Source organism: Acipenser ruthenus, chromosome 2 (genome assembly GCF_902713425.1).
Source record: "Acipenser ruthenus chromosome 2, fAciRut3.2 maternal haplotype, whole genome shotgun sequence".
Taxonomy (NCBI): Eukaryota; Metazoa; Chordata; class Actinopteri; order Acipenseriformes; family Acipenseridae; genus Acipenser; species Acipenser ruthenus.
The window spans coordinates 105026058-105048789 of record NC_081190.1 but is presented as its reverse complement, the minus strand read 5'-3'; the positions used below and the strand labels follow the sequence as shown (position 1 = coordinate 105048789).

General features: G+C 37.6%; 1 protein-coding gene across 1 annotated transcript in view; it reads right to left on the bottom strand.

Moving 5' to 3' along the window:
• The window catches only part of LOC117408740 (janus kinase and microtubule-interacting protein 1-like), a 111730-nt gene that overhangs the window by 70373 nt on the left and 18625 nt on the right, over positions 1 to 22732 (bottom strand). The window lies entirely within an intron of this gene.

Here is a 22732-nt window from a genome sequence, read left to right as displayed (position 1 = left end):
ATCTCCTTAAGGCTAAAATGAATTAACCAAATAATGTTTTTTGTGTAGTTAATATGTCACTGTCATTTTTTCGAATGTATGTCCGTATGCTTGTGATGTCCATCTACCCATAGCTTTGATTAGATGCGGAGGAATGTTTCGTGAAGCAGCAGAAGTAGCTGAAAGAATATCCAGAATAACTGTCGGCAAAAATCCAGCACGGAGAAGGGATATACGTAGGGATTTGATGAACCAAGTCCTTGAGTCAATCGTTGCTTCCGGAATGCAGAAGAGGGGTTCGTCTGGAGCGGCAGTCGGTGCATTGATAGGTAGCTGAATACAGCAGAAAAGAGACAACTAATTAGTATGATTCGTTTTAAATAAATACACATATACTCCCTTATTTTCCCGATCAGTTTTTGAATGTTTCAAAAATAAAGAATACATGACCTGATGCAAACGTCCGTAAATGGATCGAAAGACTGATTCCGGGAGATAATCTCACGATGGATCGAAGGACGGATTCCGGGAGGTAATCTCGCGATGGATCGAAGGACGGATTCCGGGAGGCAATCTCGCGATGGTTCGAAGGACGGATTCCGGGAGGTAATCTCGCGATGGTTCGAAGGACGGATTCCGGGAGGTAATCTCACAATGGATCGAATGGACAGATTCCAGGAGGTAATTTCGCGATGGATCGAAGGACGGATTCCGGGAGGTAATCTCGCGATGGATCGAAGGACTGATTCCGGGAGGTAATCTTGCGATGGATCGAAGGACTGATTCCGGGAGGTAATCTCTCCGCAATGAAGGAACCCGCAGAAGGCCGAGACGAACATTGCTTGTAGAAGGACGTCCTTGTAAAGGGGAGAAGCATCCAGCGCACAGAGTGGTAATGAGGGATTCCAGGATTTCCTTAGTGATGGGCAGTTTGTTAGATGAAGGATTGGGATCTGATTTCTGAATGCCCCACAATAACATTTGTATCCAGGGTAGGGAATTTAAAAGATGGAAAGTTAACTGCAAGTAAACAAAAGTGGTATTGTAAGCCTGATAGGTAACAGCGTATTGTGGAGAGACAGGTTGCACCGCGTAAAACAAAAAGTGATGAATGTTCTGTAGGTGACAAAAGCTGAAATGAGATTGAGCACAGAATCTAATGAACAATTGCCATCCTGAACCGTATGATGCTTTGGTGCATTGGGAAACTGAGTCAGCCATTAATTACAACCACAGGATTTTCAAAATACCTAGAACCACCAGGTGGGTCACTTTGAGCCATACATTTTTAAACTGCTTCGTTATGAAAATGAAAGACATACTATCAGATACAACTCAAATGTTTTATTCATGATCATATCTAACATTTGCACCGTATTTAAATGGAAAATGAAACATAAAAGGCTTTATTTTCAAAATGAGCGCACACATACAGCAGGGCTCTGAGCATTTTAAAATAAATAGCTTTCTATAAATTCCCACATATATGTCTATAAATAGGTCTTTTATATCAGCTTTTCTACTCTCCTTAAATGCATTTGATACCTGTTAATCCATTTGTGTATCTCAATCACAAATGAGAAGCGCGTTAATAGTAAAATTGGTTTAAGTTTTTTTTTTCTTCTGTGAAACCACTAAATGGGCTTTTAAATCTTAAGTCTTACTTTTTCATTTAAATGCTGAAGTGACTCATTAATTTAAATAATTACTCGTCATAACAATTGTAATAGTGTGTCCAGCAAAACACTATTTTTCATTCTAGCTTTAATAAACATGAGTCGCTTATTAACATGTTGCAATCTCGTTTGTACGTTCTGCTTGTACATGAAAAATGAAGGCTTGAAGTCCATCAAGTTGTTTGACAGAAAAAAAATAACCAAATGAAATGAAAATCACTAAATTAAGCCCTATATATAAATAAATGTTTAAAAACAGTGCAGCAATATGAAAACATGATAGCATCGGCGGTATGATAATGGTCTGTTTTGATTAGAGGGCGAGCATTAATTGCATTACTACAGAAATGTTATGCAGTCTAATTATTCAAACCGTGCTAAAATCCAAATTGCCAAATTATCCTACTTTATATGAGACAATAACTAGTTGTTATGTTCACACCAAACTGACTTTATTCTAAGTAAAATATCACATTAATTCAAAAGAATCAATATTCTGTTTAAAATAAATAATAATAATAATTTACTAATAGCAATAGTTTGTACTCATCTAAAAGATGGAGTATGAATGGCAACCTGCGAGAATCCAGCATAAAACTTCAGGAGAGAGAACTGAAAATGTGAGGGCTGCTCCTACATCCAAACGTAAGACATACTGAAAAAGAAAAAAGTTCTTTACATTAAACCCCGAATAGGTGCCACTGACAGGCGTGTATGGGCATGACCTTAAAAGCATCTGTAATGCCAGCCTTAGAAAGCCATGCCCCTTGACCTGCAAGTTTAAATTAACCAAATTGCATCATCTATTCTAGCATAATGAAGCGAAAATTGTTTGGGGGGGGGGGGGGGGGGGGGGGGGGATTAAATCATTTATACTAGAAACGGAGCTAGAGTGAGGGGAAGATAAATCAATGATGAGCCTTTTCTTAACAGAATACTTGCGAGTGGCAACACCTAGTGGACTGATACGGTAAAGCGGAGCAGGAGGTCGACAGCTTCTGGATCATTTAAGGCTGATTTGAGAGTATGGCAAATATGGGGAATGGAGGGAGGGTTTACGAAGCCTGTGGTAAATCCGTCATTGAGACCTGCAATTGGATAGCTTACGATAACCTTGTCCGGATGTTCGAATAATGATGCAGCCAGTACTACGGGATTGATAGGCGTAGATGCCAGGCTTAGTCATTTTTTCTCAGAAATGGGGCGAGCGTGTGTGGGGCAAACACTTTTACTGTGATTATCACCACAAAAACCTTAAATGTAAAGGAAATTACAAGAGCTGAAGGAGCAGACATTTTTCATTAAAATTACTGCATATGGGTTTTGCAGCTGCAGAAAAGACCTGTCTTCCCTGTTTGTCATTTGAATGAGGAGAGTGAATCATGAGTGTAGGTTTAGATGGTATTTGGCATGGCCGAGAATAGATTGATTGTGGCTAAGAGTGGGGAGTAGTGGTATCTGCAGGTGGTGTGAGATGAGGATAAAAATGCTGTGTTTCAGGTGATTTGTGCAGCTAAAGAGCATAGATTGGGTTTATAATAAGCAGTGCCACAAAGCTGGCACGAAAATGCTTTTAGACCGCCGAAATGTGGCAAAACAATTTCTTGTCCAGGACGCCCCAGTTTAACCTGACATTAAACTGTTCTAAGATTGTGGCTGCTTTGGCAGAAAATGACTTGTGGTAATAAAAAGCTGTACCTCCATATCTCATTGATAAATCAGTAACCACGCTGAGATAAGCATCTAGTTCCCAACGGCGTGTTGGATATGCGTCACAGAGAATGTCCCTGTAGAGACTGAAGGCAATAACAAATTCCGAGAGGGTTAATTTTTTAAACAGGCGCGGGTCTTTAGATTTCAGTATGACAGACACTTCGCAATCCAAAACTCTATTTTCATAGACTTCTAGGGAAGAGAGCAACAGAAGGACAAGATTAACATCCTTACATTCCTGGATTTGCACACAAATTTTACTGGAAACCAGGGACGGACGGGGCAACAACTAATTGAGAAACTGCTAATTGAGATTCGCTGCTGCAGCTTGCCGTAGAAAGGTTGAAGGTGGGAGCGGCACTGATAGCATTGCTGGGACCGGACGGGGTATTTGGATTCAGATTGGAAAGCACAGCCAGAGCCCAGACTGTGAGCAGGCTGAGATGATTTATGGAGAGTGTCAACAGTAGAAAGGCGCTTATCTAGTGGATTGTAGTGACTGGAGAACTTGAAAAATGACTATGTTGGAAATATCGCTGGTGGAGTCAGTATGGATTGGACTATTTGGGGCAGATGCAGGAGAATCCGAACTGTATTGAGGGGAATGAGCTGAAGGACCGTGATTACCTGGAATTTGCAATAGTGATGAAGCAGCTGGATGAATAGCTTTGGTCGTGGAAACGTCAGAATGAAGCAGCAAAGCAATCAGATCCTTACAGGAAGCGACTGCTTTGTAAGATACTTTCCTTTTGAACAATGTATTCAGAATACAAGGAATTGACCAGGATTTGTATTTTTTTTTTTTTATCAGAATTGTGACAGGAAGCCAGCCTTGGACTTTTCCGCTTGCCGGATCTTGGAGCTGGAGATAAAGCACTCCAAGTTTGGAATGCTTGGTTTAACGCTTGGAGGAGTCCCCATTATGCAAGGTAAGTCAATAGATGCCAAACAATAAAACAACAAGACAGCGTAGAAAAATTAGGCTTCTACAATGCTGATGATTACATTATTGATTAATGGGTGGATTCTCCTATTAAGAAAGACAACAAGTTTCCAAAGAAAAACAAACTATAAATCAGAAAAAGAAACCTGAAACCTAAACATGTTTAAATGGTGATTCCTTATTTAAATATAAAGCAAAACAACAGGAATATGTTATTATAATTATTTATTTCTTAGCAGACACCCTTATCCAGGGCGACTTACAATTACAAGTTACAAGATATCACATTATACATTATACAGATATCACATTATTTTTACATACAATTACCCATTTATACAGTTGGGGTATTACTGGAGCAATCTAGATAAAGTACCTTGCTCAAGGGTACAGCAGCAGTGTCCCCCACTGGGGATTGAACCCACGACCCTCTGGTCAAGAGTCCAGAGCTCTAACCACTACTCCACACTGCTGCGCTGGATGTTCAGCAATGTAAGGCACTGTACAGTATGCATCCTCCACCCCAGGTACCTCTCAAGTCCAGATTGTTGCTATTCTAACAGGCAGTGGCATATAAGATGCAAGCGAGTGTCCACTTTGGAAAATGTAGGCCTTGTCTTGTCTGCATGGATGAGAATCAGCCAACACTGCCTGTTACACTATTACAGTGCACCAGTACATCGAAATAACATGCATACTGTACAAACTGTGACATTCTTCATGCTTAAGTGCCATGTGGCCAGCTCGTCCCTCAACACAATGGCTACATATTGATCAAAGTGTCAATGAAGACAGTCTCCCGGGTGTTTTTTGTATTGTTAGTACTGGTACTGCATTTAACTTATGTTTTCCACCTTCTGTCTGAGCTCTAATATTGCCACCGACAAAGCGTTATTAATGAAACATTGTCAACGTAACATGTTCGAGGTATTAAGCTTGTTATTCATTTCAGTTACAGTAATAAAAAAGGCTGGGATTTTTAATGACTTCTGCTATAATTAACTGACACTTGGGGGCTAATTTTTCACAAGGTAAACAAGTCCTCCAGCAGGAGTTTATTTTTCCCCAGCAGTAAGTTAATGTGAATTTTCATGGACCTGTTATTTACCCAGCTACTGGCAGTGCAAGAATATACAGCATCCTGCAAGTTTTTAAGGGAATTCGAAAACACTATGACAAACCATCACCACAGGCACAGGGTCTGATGGCACATTCAGCCTTTTCTAAAGCAAAATAGTTTCAGTTTTACAACTTCCTTAGAGTTTAAACATTTAAAATTCCCATCCCTATAACTTATGGGGTATGCATTAACTACAGCCTTACATTTAAACTGTAATGTTAATTTGAACTACTGTACAAAAACGTGGTCTTACTTAGTCCTTCCTTAATAATATTATAGTCCGAGAAGTTGTTACTTTCGTTGTACTACTAGGCTGTTAGTTTTATTGTTTTCTGTAAATCTTCCTTAAGAGGTAGGTTAGGCTGAGGCGGCCCAAGACAGCACAGAGCAATCCTGACGATCTAGAATCCAGTCGCTTAGTCACCAATCACAAACATGCATTACAAGAGTGTTGATTCAATACGTAAAACACCCATGATTCCTCCTCCACATTTGAAAACTATAGTAGCAACCCAATAAAACTCCCTTAGGATTCAAAAGGTATGTGTTCAACCTCTTTTGTGTGGTTCACTTAACACAAAACAAGAAACCTGAACAGTAGGTGGAATACAACTCGATGTGAAAGATTCTACATCACTTCAGAAAATACAATGCGAACGATATACAGCAGCAAAGTAACACTGCTCCAAGAATTCTCCCAAATGACACAAATTGTGTTGCCCATTTCCTGTACAAGGGCTACAATGCCCAATTCTATTTTCTGTTAGAGCGCAATATATTAAAACCATAAATCCCCCAAAATGTATACAGTGCTTAAATAAAATAAAAAAATAAAACATTTCTCATGCACTCTTTGCTGCATCAGCCCCACGACTCAACTTTAGAGGTTGCCAACAAACATTTAAACGTAGAAGTCATTACATCTAAATAAAAGCAGATAAAAAGCAGCAGTGTGGAGTAGTGGTTAGGGCTCTGGACTCGGAGAGTCGTGGGTTCAATCCCCAGTGGGGGACACTGCTGCTAGGTAAAGTACCCTTGAGCAAGGTACTTTACCTAGTTTGCTCCAGTAAAAACCCAACTGTATAAATGGGTAATTGTATGTAAAAAATAATGTGATATCTTGTAACAATATCTTAGCGTCTGCTAAGAAATAAATAATAATAAAAAAGCAGATATTAACATATTTAATCTGTTTACATAGAGCCTGTCGTGGTTTAAACGTTTCGAATCCTTTGTCACTGACATCATCCAATAATTCAGCAGGTTAACAGCAGGTTTAAAAAAATAAATAAATCACACTGTGTGGAGTAGTGGTTAGGGCTCTGGACTCGGAGAGTCGTGGGTTCAATCCCCAGTGGGGGACACTGCTGCTAGGTAAAGTACCCTTGAGCAAGGTACTTTACCTAGTTTGCTCCAGTAAAAACCCAACTGTATAAATGGGTAATTGTATGTAAAAAATAATGTGATATCTTGTAACAATATCTTAGCGTCTGCTAAGAAATAAATAATAATAAAAAAGCAGATATTAACATATTTAATCTGTTTACATAGAGCCTGTCGTGGTTTAAACGTTTCGAATCCTTTGTCACTGACATCATCCAATAATTCAGCAGGTTAACAGCAGGTTTAAAAAAATAAATAAATCACACTGTGCTTTATTGTACGATGTTGAGTTCATCTTAATTATCTGTAGTTTCACTCTCTCCACAGCATATTTTATTTGTTCCTACAAATTTAATCTGGCCTCATGACCCAAAAAAGGGGTTACCAGTTTGCTTTTTTTTTTTTAACTGCAGGTCTAAAAGTACTACAGAATCCAGACATGCAGTACCATTTCTTCACTTGAGATTAAATAGATTCAGTATCAGAATTTGGGGATATATGGAGACACCTTTCAATCCTTCATTCGTGTTTATTTTCTTCCCTACAGTAAATGCTCTCCTGCCCAGTTCAGCCTCTTATTGGCATTTTAATTCCATCACATGCATTCACGAAGCTCAAGTAACTGGGCAACCCTGCATTGACCTTCCCAATGAGACCAGCCTCCCCTTCAAGTAAATATGTTTTTCCGACAGCTGGATTTGCAACTGCACCTTCCTTTTGAGAGAATGTGGGTAGTGACATCCTTTGACAGTTTGGTTTTTGGGTGCTGCAATGGTCAAAACACACAAAAATAGTCTAAAACAGAACAACAATGATTTAAGCACTGGTTCAAAACCATTCATCAAGCCTTCTATACTGTGATTGAATAGTGGAACCAGATCAGGGAAAGAAGTCAAAGCAGCCACTTTGTACTCGGCTCCTCAATTATCACAATTCTGCATTTGAAGGCACCATGACTTTCAATGCTTCTAAAAGCTGCGTTTTTAAAGCTGCGTTTTTGTTGCACGACTTGACCTATTTGAGAAATCTCTATTTTCTATAGAATAGTTTATATGGTTTCTGTGGCCCTTCAAATTTTCAAATAAATGACATACCTCTCTGTTCAGAGAAAAAAAAAAACACAACACTTGCTTTCTTGATAATTCTTCTGCTGTTCTAAATATTACACTAAGATGTATTATGACATCTACAGCAAGACTACAGCCTTAACCAAACTGGAACACTACATTTAAATTAGCAGGTCAACTACGAATACTAAAACACGAGCATACTCATTTATATTCCAGTTTGGCATTAAGGGTGGAAGCAATAGTCTTAACCCCATATTTAATCTAGCATACCTGCTGGTAATTACACCACAGAAACACTAAAACTGCTTGTTTCAGCTCATTGCTCACATTACACTAAAGGTGCTTGGAAACATAAGATGGGAAATATTACAGTGCATACATAGATAAATAAAATAAATAAAAAAAACCTTCAGTTGCCCTTTAAAATATCTTTACAAAAAAAGTCAATCAAATGACACACAGTATGAATTTAGGAAATGAACTGCAAACTACAACTAATTCCCTAATCTGATCACTGTATATAATTTATTTTAAAACATTTTAAAACACAGGCCTACAACATATTTTAAATGTAATCCTGGGTGATTGATTGTTTTATACTAACAGTGCAAAAACTACAACGACAAATACAGAAAAGTTCACATTGCATATTAGAGACTGCTGCAAAATGTTCGATAACATCTCTGTATGAAGCAACATTGTCTTTGCAATATAATGTTCCTGTTAACGTGGGTTAGCACAGACCATTAAAACCACCCACCAGCAACCTCACGCTTGTTTAAGTTGTTTACCAAGATGTGCTCTATGTACTTTTCCCAAACAGGGATCACAGGGTTAGTTGTCTCATTTGTCATGTGGCTGCAATTAATTATATCATAGCAATTTACTTGCAGAGCACAATCCATAGCATTTCTCTTGGGCCACAAAATACAAAGTAGCTCTGCAATGACTTCCAGGTCAGGGGCTGGGTCAGATAACGTTATGCATTATTAACCATTGTTTCAATACACTATAGTACAGGCCACTTTCCGTGTTGATTTGCAGGGGGTATTCTTCAACAAAATGAATTGTGATGATGTGATCATTAATTAGAAAAGGTAGTGTACACGTTTTACAATGTACTGTATGGATCTTTGTAGAAATGATCTACAGCATATGAGTTTTGTGGCACTGGGTATCAACATCACAGCTTCAAAAACACTTCTAAAGCAACAGAAAGCAACCATGCCATGTGTGATTACTTAGTGTTAACTGGAACAGTCTTTCTCCCTTCCCATTTACCGGAATTTAGTGAATTAAAAACAAGAGGCTCGACAATGAACTGGAAACAGGCCAAAAACCAGGAATGTTGAATGGACCTTTTGAAACTAACTTAAGTGCAATCAATAAGAAGACTCTGAAGACACCAATACCATGTACATTACTCAAGGAAAACTCAACTCACCCGTGCTACAAAGAGTATTCCTACTCTGTGGAACATTTATCATCATACCTCCCACACAAACGCTTGTAATAAAAACATGAATAAAAAAAAAAAGTCTTCACTTTAAATAGACTGGTTTAATAGAACTTTAAGTTATTTTGTCTATTCCCTTTACTAAATTATTTACCAAAAGGCTCTGACATACAGTATCTACATGAGGGCTAGATACTGCAGCAGCCTTTCCTGCTGGTACAGTGTACTGTTACTTCAAGATTTGCAACGAGACAGAAGGAAGTACACAGATTTCAACAAAACCTTTCTCTACTCCACATGTGGCAAATCAGTCCTTAAAATGTCTTGTTAGCCGTCTGAGTCTGTACTGTAGTCTATGACCACAATGTAGGTTTTAAAACAAACACCCTGTAAGAATGGTCTACACTCCATATGTTTTGCATCTGGACCTAGTATGTAGGCCTACAGTTTAATTGTCATCATTTTCCAGGTTGTGGGTCATAGAAATGGGATTCTAAAAGTCCTGTCCTAGCAATCTGCTTTCAGTATTCAAACAAATATGATTTATTTCCAGTTCAATGCTCAGGCTTTGCAAATGTGAACCAATGTACTGTACATCGATTACTCGTAGCTCCAACCTAGAACATCATGACTAAAAGCACCAAGTCCAATTTATCACTGTGTAAACGAGGCATTGGACAAAAAAAAGTTTCAGAAAAAAAAAAGCAAAAGTATATTTCCATTCAATATGGCCATCACTAGCATCAAATCACTGATCAAAAGATCAAGATAGTGAATATCCCATCAATAAAAAAATAGGACCAGCTGCTGAGCCTGTTGAATAATTCAGAACCATCACACCATCGAGAAGCCATTACACAGCAGTATTGTACAGTATATGCATACCTCGTCTCAAAGAATTACATCAGCAACTGTAGCATGCTGTACCATCCAGAAAAAGGCTGCTTGAGAGTAGTATACACTAATCTGAAAGAAATTTAAGAAGAAAAATAAAGATCAGACACTAAACTGGATTACAGTTTGACTGAGAAAACATTCAAATAAAGATCAAGGAATGCTTTCAAAATGTTAATCATCATTGATGTGATAAGCATCTATGGAGCTTTGATGGAAAATGCATTCATATATTACTCCTCTTGGAGTGTTGCTACAGTATATCCTATTACAGTAAGCAACACTTTGAATGCATGCTGCAAGATACTGTACATGACAATAAAATAATTGGCTCATTGAGAATTTTTTCTAGTCCCATTTAATAGTATTTCTAAAATAAAAAAAATGACATTTCCAAAACAACGTTTGGAAATATTTGACAAATATGTATATGTATGTGCGTGCATGTGTGTGTGTAATTATATATATATATATATATATATATATATATATATATATATATATATATATATATATAATTAGATTTTTAAAAATTACAGCAATCTAGCTTTAGGGTTGTTGTTTTATTTGCACTTTTCTTCCCAGTTATTTGTTTTATGACTCTGTGTTTAGCCACATCTAACAGTCGATCGTTTCTCTTTGTAAACAGCATGGAATAAAGTTGTTTACTTTTCCTGTATGTTCTGTGTGCAACTCCACTACAAAATAAAACTTGACTGGAATGGAGAAATTCCTCCATATACAGTGTATATGCGTGTGTAATCAAAAGAATGCATACCCCAGTGTGTGGAAATATACATAAATTGGGGATTTAAACGGTTGACGACAACTTTGTTGTCAACACGTTGTGCTTAAGCATTTGTTTATTTCTTTCTAAATAAAACCCGATTTCTACTGAATATTTATTCTTTCTTGATTATATATTAAAAAAAATACACCCGATTTTTTCACTAAATAATTCTACCCAATTTTTTTAAAAAACCCGAATTTGGAAAAAAATGTCACCCGAAAATCAGACGCCCTAATATTATCTATTAATGAAACATTTATAATGCACTCTTCATTAACATCATGAAAAAATTCATGAATATAAAACATAAACGTAAATAATTGTTTTTACAACGGAGAGCAAGGGTTTAACATATTGCTCATTCTTCACTAAAGTTAGAACTTTAAGTGATTCTATTAAATGTAATGTTAAACTGCAGTTAGTGTGATTTTACTGCAGTGGGAGTTAGACTGCAGTTCCAATGGAATTTTACTATACTGTGGTGTTAAACTGCAGTTACAATGATTATTTCTGTCTAGTGTAAAACTGTAGTTACAATGTGATTCTATTACAGGCTACTTTTAAACTGCAGTTGTAGTGTGGTTTTTTACTGCTGTTTTGGTGTTAAACTGCACTTACAAAGTGATTCTATTAAATGTAGTCGTAAACTGCACTTGCAATGCGATTCTGCATCTCTGTTGAAAGTTATGAGGGCAACCTGCATTTTTTTGTTACAAAAGACACTCTGCTGAGGTATCAGTGTTAATTATGGAAAAACGAATTATATTCATTAACACTTTAATAATATGATCATTAAAGAAAGTGATCAACTCCATTTTTCATTTGGAATAAGTAGTTGTCTATTATTAAAACATTGTTACAATGCGTTTCGACACCAACTGTGTCTTCATCAGGTACAAGATTGCATTCAATCTCAGCCGTGTTGGATTAGCATTTATATACACTTGAATTATCCATCAAGTAATTATGTAGTTAATTAAATACTTAGTTGCACAATCACATGTATCATACAGCCAATTAATTAGCAAAGCTGTAAGCCCACTATCTTACTAATGGTTTACTTTGTTTATACCCATTAAGAATACACATACATAAAACATCTCTTCCTTTAAAATATTCATGTCCCAAAATTATTACAACATTTTTTCAACATTTAACAAGACAGTTACACAACAAATGACATGTTTTGATTTAAATGTGTGGGTTAAGGTCTAATGTTTCGTTAAGCCTGTGAGGGTCCATTGATTTCAGAGAGTAAATCCAGAACGTCTCCCTTCTCATAAGTTGTTTATCTATATTTCCCCCTCTATCAGTCTCAGTGATTGTGAGTTTCATAGTGACTCACGATGGCATTGTTCATATTCCTTATCACTGCTTTATGTTCTACTGTTCTTATTTTCAACTTCCTTTTAGTTTGCCCTACATGAAATCAGGCCACAAGGACATTTAAGCACGTAAACTACATGGGTTGTGTTACAATGAACTAAACTTTGCATTAAGTATTTATTTCCAGAATGTGTGTGCGTAAAATATTTAACATGGCAGTGATTAGTATCTCTAGACATGAACTTGCAGATACACAATTGGCTGTTCTTAACAAAGGCCTTTCTTTGGTAGCAACATCAAATAATGTTAATGTGTTTAAACTTAAGATTGATTGTTACAATTTTCTTTGATAATGACACCTTAAACATTATTTTGCTACAAAAAAAATTACACTGGGATAGTATCTAATCCTAATGATAAATTTAAGAAAAAAAACTTTTTTCCAGTGGGTGTACTAAACCCCACATGATTTCCATTACATGAGAGTAGTTGTTAAAACTTCATGTTGATAATGGACTCGGCTCTCGCCAAGATAAGCACCAACTAAGGCATAGCTTATTTTACTGTAAACTAATGTCATCCATTTGCGTTCCACACAAACATCTGCCTGAAGTGAGAACAGGGAGTTCTGAGGCAGTCAGGCATGAAAGTGTCTGGATCTGTCCTGCAGGCACAGAGGCCACAGGGCTACAGCACAAATCTGTTTGCTTTTCCTGTGCGATTGGAGTGGATTAAAAAGATCATACAATATAAGACCTTCCTTAATGACTTTATAGCAAACTCTTAACCTTGGTATTATTATAAATCACATAATTGTAAATCGCCCTGGATAAGGGTGTCTGCTAAGAAATTATTATTATTATTTATTTTTTTTATTATTTTTTTGTTTATTTAGCAGACACCTTTATCCAAGGCGACTTACAGAGACTAGGGTGTGTGACCTCAGGGTCCTCCAGGCTTAGTGGGAGAAACGTCATACTAAGAGAAGCTGTATTGTGCTGTGACGAACCAGATAAACTGGGAAAAACACTATACAGCTTGTTGCAGAGTGGCTGTGGCTGTGGCTGTGGCTGTATGATAGGAAAGAGCCAGTGGTTAGATATAAGTTTTTGTTATTTTCTTTTGGCTGTAGGCTTGGCCAACAGAGTCCTTAGTCTGTTAGGGTGAGGAAATAAACCTGATCTCAGTGAACACTACAATCTTGGCGTCTGCAAAGTTTTGATTATTTTAGGTTAAGTCGATAGCAACTGATAACGCTACAATATATATTTATACCTTGTTTAAAAATGTACATTGATTTAAATGGCGTCATTAGGAGAACGGCACATTTCCATACAATCGATTCAACCATTTCATCGCTTAATATAAACCAGATAATAGCCTAATAATCATGAACAACAGGATCTCCCACATACTTGTAACTCCGTTAACTAGGGATTTCAACATGTAAGAAAACTGCTGGGGTAAATCACATACAAAAAAAAATAATTGAAAAACACTTTTAAGAGCTGTTGTTCAAATGCAGCTGCCCTGGTGTATTCACAACTATACTGTATGTATGTATTATTATTATTATTTGTTTATTTAGCAGATGCCTTTATCCAAGGCGACTTACAGAGACTAGGGTGTGTGAACTATGCATCAGCTGCAGAGTCACTTACAATTACGTCTGACCCGAAAGACGGAGCACAAGGAGGTTAAGTGACTTGCTCAGGGTCACACAATGAGTCAGTGGATGAGGTGAGATTTGAACCGGGAACCTCCTGGTTACAAGCCCTTTTCTTTAACCTCTGGACCATATTAATAATAATAATAATAATAATAATAATAATAATAATAATAATAATAATAATAATAAAAATAAAAATAAAAATAAATCTTACTACTTATGACATATAGTGAATCAGAGCGAAGGTATGTGTATGGCGGAATATCGTCACGAATTGAAAGTGCTTAAGCGCTACGGGTGTCGATATAACCCACACATTGAAAATGGATAACTGCAAAGCATATGACATGGTCTATTTAGATTTCCAGAAAGCTTTTGACAAAGTCCCGCATAAAAGATTAATTCTCAAACTGAACGCAGTAGGGATTCAAGGAAATGCATGCACGTGGATTAGGGAGTGGTTAACAGGTAGAAAACAGAAAGTACTGATTAGAGGAGAAACCTCAAAATGGAGTGAGGTAACCAGTGGTGTACCACAGGGATCAGTATTAGGTCCTCTGCTATTCCTAATCTACATTAACAATTTAGATTCTGGTATAGTAAGCAAACTTGTTAAATTTGCAGACAACACAAAAATAGGAGGAGTGGCAAACACTGTTGAAGCAGCAAAGGTCATTCAAAATGATCTAGACAGCATTCAGAATTGGGCAGACACATGGCAAATGAAATTTAATAGAGAAAAGTGTAAAGTATTGCATGCGGGCAATAAAAATGTGCATTATAAATATCATATGGGAGATAGTGAAATTGAAGAAGGGAACTATGAAAAAGACCTAGGAGTTTATGTCGACTCAGAAATGTCTTCATCTAGACAATGTGGGGAAGCTATAAAAAAGGCCAACAAGATGCTCGGATATATTGTGAGAAGTGTTGAATTTAAATCAAGGGAAGTAATGTTAAAACTCTACAATGCATTAGTAAGACCTCACCTAGAATATTGTGTTCAGTTCTGGTCACCTCGTTACAAAAAGGATATTGCTGCTCTAGAAAGAGTGCAAAGAAGAGCAACCAGAATTATCCCAGGTTTAAAAGGCATGTCGTATGCAGACAGGCTAAAAGAATTGAATCTATTCAGTCTTGAACAAAGAAGACTACGCGGCGATCCGATTCAAACATTCAAAATCCTAAAAGGTATAGACAATGTCAACCCGGAGATTAGATAAAGGGGCATTCAGAACAGAAAATAGGAGGCTCTTTTTTACACAGAGAATTGTGAGGGTCTGGAACCAACTCCCCAGTAATGTTGTTGAAGCTGACACCCTGGGATCCTTCAAGAAGCTGTTTGATGAGATTCTGGGATCAATAAGCTACTAACAACCAAGCGAGCAAGATGGGCTGAATGGCCTCCTCTCGTTTGTAAACTTTCTTATGTTCTTATGTTCTTGTAGACGTTCACCGTGCTATAATTATATACTGCTTTGTTATTAATACACAACTTACAAATATAGCTACAATACATTTGTTTTCTAATAATGACCAACCTTTATTTAGTTCACTGTCAATATCATTGAAAAAGGGAAAAAGGTTGAGGAAGAGAATACCGTTACCTAGCTGAGGTATGCTGCAGTTCAATGGAATTCAAGAAGTGCCTCAAGTATGATTTTCTTACGTCAACCATGCTGATATGGAGAATACAGCACAGTAAAATCCAAAAGTGGCACAGGTGATGTCATGAATAGGATTTCCCTTCGATGCATCATGGAATACAGAAGGTGAAACGTGCACTTTGATTGCTTGAAAGATCCTGAGCAGTCTACTGTATAATGATGAACATATACAGCATACTGTTCGTATAACTATATGCTTCCCATGTAATTTAGGTTTTGTATATCAAACTAGTCCATCAATAATAATTTTATTGTATTACACATCATGCAAGTTATTATAAGTCCATATAAATGTGTTTATACTGTGATCATAGCATCATATTGCATTGTGACCTTAATGTACCGTTACCAGGGATCCTAGTTTTCCACAATAAAAAATAAAAAAATTCTCAGATAAAAGAAAAAGAAAAATCCACGTTATTCTGCAAGTAAAATAAAAGGGCTAAAAATAAGTTTTCCCTGCCACAGTATAAGACACACAAACAGTACTATTGGGTAACAGTTAACACAGGAAATATTTATTGTTGTTCTTGTTACACTTGTTGTGTCTCTATGTTGTATTTTAGTTTATAACTTTAAATATTCTTGAACTGTAACCTTGTATTACAGTGTAACATGTGTAAGTCGCTTTAGATAAATGCGTCTGCTAAACAAAATTAAAATGGTTACACTTTCAATTCTAAGCAAGTTACAAGTTTACCAGGACCATTAATCAATAAAACAAACAAACTTACTTTTTTTACTCCAAATATTACAAATAGTTGCCTGTTGTAAAAAATATATACAGACGTGCTCAAATTTGTTGGTACCCTTACAGCTCATTGAAATAATGCTTCATTCCTCCTGAAAAGTGATGAAATTAAAAGCTATTTTATCATGTATACTTGCATGCCTTTGGTATGTCATAGAATAAAGCAAAGAAGCTGTGAAAAGAGATGAATTATTGCTTATTCTACAAAGATATTCCAAAATGGCCCGGACACATTTGTTGGTACCCCTTAGAAAAGATAATAAATAATTGGATTATAGTGATATTTCAAACTAATTTGTTTCTTTAATTAGTAAAACACATGTCTCCAATCTTGTAATCAGTCATTCAGCCTATTTAAATTGAGAAAAGTAGTCACTGTGCTGTTTGCTATCATTGTGTGCACCACACTGAACATGGACCAGAGAAAGCAATGGAGAGAGTTGTCTGAGGAGATCAGAAAGAAAATAATAGACAAGCATGGTAAAGGTAAAGGCTACAAGACCATCTCCAAGCAGCTTGATGTTCCTGTGACAACAGTTACAAATATTATTACGAAGTTTAAGGTCCATGGAACTGCAGCCAACCTCCGTGGGTGCGGCCGCAAGAGGAAAATCGACCCCAGATTGAACAGAAGGATAGTGCGAATGGTAGAAAAAGAACCAAGGATAACTGCCAAAGAGATATGAAGCTTTACTCCAAGGTGAAGGTACGTCAGTTTCTGATCGCACCATCCGTCGCTTTTTGAGCAAAAGTGGGCTCCATGGAAGAAGGCCCAGGAGGACTCCACTTTTGAAAGAAAAACATAAAAAAGCCAGACTGGAATTTGCTAAAATGCATATTGACAAGCCACAATCCTTCTGGGAGAACGTTCTTTGGACAGATGAGTCAAAACTGGAGCTTTTTGGCAAGTCACATCAGCTCTATGTTCACAGACGAAAAAATGAAGCTTTCAAAGAAAAGAACACCATACCTACAGTGAAACATGGAGGAGGCTCGGTTATGTTTTGGGGCTGCTTTGCTGCGCCTGGCACAGGGTGCCTTGAATCTGTGCAGGGCACAATGAAATCTCAAGACTATCAAGGCCTTCTGGAGCGAAACGTACTGCCCAGTGTCAGAAAGCTCTGTCTCAGTCGCAGGTCACAGGATAATGACCCAAAACACACAGCTAAAAGCACCCAAGAATGGATAAGAACAAAACATTGGACTATTCTGAAGTGGCCTTCTATGAGTCGTGATCTGAATCCTATCGAACATCTATGGAAAGTGCTGAAACTTGCAGTCTGGAGAAGGCACCCATCAAACCTGAGACAGCTGGAGCAGTTTGCTCAGGAACAGTGGGCCAAACTACCTGTTAACAGGTGCAGAAGTCTCATTGAGAGCTACAAAAAACGTTTGATTGCAGTGATTGCCTCTAAAGGTTGTGCAACAAAATATTAGGTTAGCGGTCCCATCATTTTTGTCCATGCCATTTTCATTTGTTTTATTATTTACAATATTATGTTGAATAAAAAATCAAAAGCAAAGTCTGATTTGTATTAAATATGGAATAAACAATGGTGGATGCCAATTACTTTTGTCAGTTTCAAGTTATTTCAGAGAAAATTGTGCATTCTTCGTTTTTTGTGGAGGGGTACCAACAAATTTGAGCACGTCTGTATATTCATGTTAGTTCAACTCGAGTTAGTCAAATAGAGCTGCAGCATTCCAGCTACAATTGTTCTGACTTTGGAATGGCACCGCCTCCCTAATGTGCTTGCCGGTTGATCCACTTTTTATAGAGGATTGTCGGCTTTTACACACACTTTGACAAAATCTGAAACAGTTTCACGCTGTTCTTTGGAAGTTGTAAGATGCTGAAATGATCCAAACACAGTGGTCTGTTTCAGTGTTTTCGATGGCCCAGCTGTTTCAGCCTCATCTTGTTTACGTTTCCTTGCATTAAATTTATGTTTAGCACTTCTCCTGTGTTCTATATGGTCTGCCTACAAGTGTAATCTACAGCCTTGCTGCATGAAGTACAAAACAGCACATTACCATCGACGTGAAATTCGTCCTTGCCAAACTCGTTGACCCAATCTTTTGGGGTGATTTTTATTGTTTTTGGCATCTTTGAACAGCTCTGGATACTGAAGTAAACTGAACTTGAATACCGGAAGCAGATTTATTAAACAGGTATGTTTATGTAAATTTAAAGCAAAGGTGTCTGTGTTAATGTGTTAATGTTTATATATGGCACGTGCCGCTAGACACCATTAGCCCTTCAGCAATTACACTATGGCCATACTGGTAAAAAAAGTGGTAAATGGAGCTCTGGAATCATGACCATCCTTGAGATTGACTGGAAGTACCCCTGCTATGGATAAAGTAAAAGGGTAGCATCAAATGTGCATTGATCGGTTGGAAGATCCCAGGTGGAGGGAATTAGTAAATAATTGAAAATGTTGTTCAGTTATGTTATGTCATTTATTTAAATTCATTAACTACAACTATTTTGTAATGCACCGGCAAAGCAGCTCTGATAGAAATAGGAAATGCTAAAGGAGCTGTGTTTAACAAGCACAGCACTGTAAATCACAGTGCGAGCCATTTTATCAGAACATCCCCCAACCCTGCAAGATTCTGGTGAACACTATTCTGATGAAGATGTCATAGAGGTAGGTGGTCACCTGCCAGTAGAAAGCCGTCCACACCCTTCCTCTCCTGGTAATGTCTAAGGCAATTTAACAACTTCAATCCAGTAGAGGCAGACAAAATATTGTATATTCTGCATTGTCAAGTAATCATCACCTCTCAAAGTTGCCTGTCACACAACCTTTTCTTTAACTGAAATTGAAATTGTTAAATTTGGCTACACATACAGCATTTCCTATTTTATTCATTGCTACTTTACTGCTTTTGCTATGTGAAACCATCCCTCTCATCTAAATATAGAAAAACAACTCTACAATTCCACCACACATAGAGAGTGCAAGGATAATGCATTTTTCTGTTTCCTTAAGACGATCTTCCATGTTCATGGCGCAGAAGCAATGGTGCCTTACTGGTTATTCTAAAACACACTCACGAGCAAGGCTTCATGAAGCAGTTTGAACTGCTGAATAATTTATCAACTGACTGCACTAGACAAAAGCAGCAACTGTAACATGACCCAGTGTTCGTGAGATTTATGTAAACCTCAGTGCACTACATATTAGAAACCCACACAGCAGCTGGGTACAGTAAAAGTATTAGTTTGAAAAACAACAACCTTGTTTTTCACCCATAAAGAAATGGCAATGGCTACAGTGGTTTATATATAGAAAAAAAACCTAATTGTGTCACAGGACTACAGTCACTCCAAAACTGCTGATAAGTCCTCAAGTGGCGCACACTAGCAACATTATTTGTATTTTTTTAGTTACACCAAACATCAGGGATAAAGAGAGTGAAATATTTAGATTTCCTTTACCTTATGCATAGTGGAAGGGAAAGAGGCTCAGACTGTAACATTAACAGAGACATGCCTCCAGTAAGAGAAAAGTCACATGACACAATACCTGTTCCTCTTATGGGAACTAGAGACAAGCATAAAGACATGAAACCAGAATACAATAAACAAGCTTTTGAGAGGTCAGATGGTTGGAAGCACTACTGTACCACATCACCTCTATTCGCTTCAGTGGGCCATGACTACTTCCTTCATTTTACACATAAGAAAAACATGTCAGCACACAATACATAGGCATGACAGCCACTCCCCGTCAGGGGCATTATTCTCTCCAGTGAAAATGTTACAATACAGACATGTTGTGTGTATATATATATATTACACACACACACACACACACACACACACACACGTAAAAGCTAAATAATGCCTTTATGACTAAATCTGGGACAGAAGTTCTGTGTGTGTTGTTTACAGAAAAGCCCTTATCAATACTTAGAAAATGCCTGCTGGAACATCACCGCATCATCTGTGAAGCAAATTTAAAATCAATCCGTGCAAGTACCGGCTTTTTCATTTTGACTTGCTGTATTGAAAGCTCAGTTCACATCTATTGGACAGTAAATACTAAACAAAGACACAATCTGTATAAAATGTATCTTATTATCTACCAAAACCAACCAATCAATACACTGCACTGACAAAAGCAGCCAATCCTGTACCAACTGTAGAATCAGCCAATCACAGCCTGTCAGCAGCTCAGATGGCATCTTTCAACAACAAAAAGAGACATGGACAGTTCAGTAATATTTCTCCAATCACATATCTGGCACTGTTTAGATCAGTGGTGGCATACGCAAAAGATTTTTGGTGGCTCTCAGGACAAATCAGAACAAGCACTAACATATAAGCATACAACACTTTTTGTTACAGCTTATGGGGAGAGCCTTCGTGTCGTCCAGTAGCAGAGGTGAAAATATCCGACAGTTTCTGCATATGAGACTAGAAAAAATGCTTGTGCAGATGAAAGTATAAAACAAAAAAAGAAACCTCACAGCGCCCCTACGTGCCCCTACATTTTTCAGGGCACGCCTACATTTTATAACATGTGCCTAAAAAAATTAGCGTAGAGCCCTAGGTTTCAAGACTCCGATGAAAAATGTTGGTAGGTTTCTGTTTTATAACTACCTATGCTTAATATTAAAAATGCTTTGATTGCGCGTTTGTTACGTGTTTGTTGTTGTGGTTATTTTGTTTTATTATTGCTATCTTACGTATTGATACTATTATATTAAATCCCACTAATAATTGTTATAGCATTACTGGTGGATCATGGAGCCCATTGAGACCCTTGTATTTTAATAAATTAATAATAGATTGAATCCCAAAAATCATTTTAAAAATACTAATTGTGCTAAATAACACATGTTGGCAAGTAGCATGCAGATCATTTACGTGTGTATTGCACTTCAGTGTTGTGATTTTATGATGAAAAACTGCAGGTTGCAATATTTATAGAGTGATGCATTTATTGTTTTACTTTTTGGCCATCAAGTTTCTGTCTCACATTCCTAGAACCTGTATCTCTTTCTTTTACAATCAGAAGGTACCCAATGGCACCTGTATTCCTTGCCATTGGGAGGAATCTTCAAAATGGTTACACATATACTGCAGGATCTAAAGAGTTAAACTAAACACACTCACTTTCAAATCCCAAAAAGGATCATTTCAATTAAATAAAGACAACAATAACTATAAGGAAGACAATGCTGGCTCCCGATTCTGAAACCAGAGTTTTTATTGATCTTGATATTTATTCTTACTGGCAGTGCCAATGCTGGGACGCCAGAATCACCGTCGAGCCCTCTTGAGGTGTCGTGGGCTAGCCGACGAAACACAGAGGATGGAAGGTGCCCACTTGAAGACCCCAGAGATGTACCCTACTAGCTCAATCCAGACAGTAGTCATGCTGATGCGCTGGGGAGACCGCACTATGGTTGATCCCCAGAGCCAGCATCGTAGCCGTTGTGTGTGCTGATGCACTGGGGAGGCAAAATAAGGTGATCCCTGGAGCCAGCATTACACTTCAGCCATCAACACCAGACAGAAGGATATCTACATCATCATATGGAAGGAAGCGCAAATGGATGGAGACGCAGATGGATCACATTAGTTTACCGTAAAGCTACGTCTTAGTTGGTGCTCATCTTGGAGAGAGCCGAGTTCAAATCAGCATGACGTTTTAAAATCTACTCATGTAATGGAAATCAAGGCAGTGCAGAAAGTGCAGTCAAGCAGGGTTTTCCAGTATGCTGCCCCGAAAACCTTTTTTAAGGAAAATGCTTAATCATGTAACAGCAGTCTTTTATACCGTGACTATACCGGACGTGTTGGGTATTTTTGTCGTCAGTGTTAAGAACATAAGAAAGTTTACAAACGAGAGGAGGCCAGTCGGCCCATCTTCCTCATTTGGTTGTTAGTAGCTTATTGATCCCAGAATCTCATCAAGCAGCTTCTTGAAGGATCCCAGGGTGTCAGCTTCAACAACATTACTGGGGAGTTGGTTCCAGACCCTCACAATTCTCTGTGTAAAAAAGTGCCTCCTATTTTCTGTTCTGAATGCCCCTTTATCTAATCTCCATTTGTGACCCCTGGTCCTTGTTTCTTTTTTCAGATCGAAAAAGTCCCTTGAGTCGACAGAATACCTGTTAGACTTTTGAATGCTTGAATCAGATCACTGCATAGTCTTCTTTGTTCAAGACTGAATAGATTCAATTCTTTTAGCCTGTCTGCACATGACATGCCTTTTTAACCCAGAATATTTCTGGTCACTCTTCTTTGCAATCTTTCTACAGCAGCAATATCCTT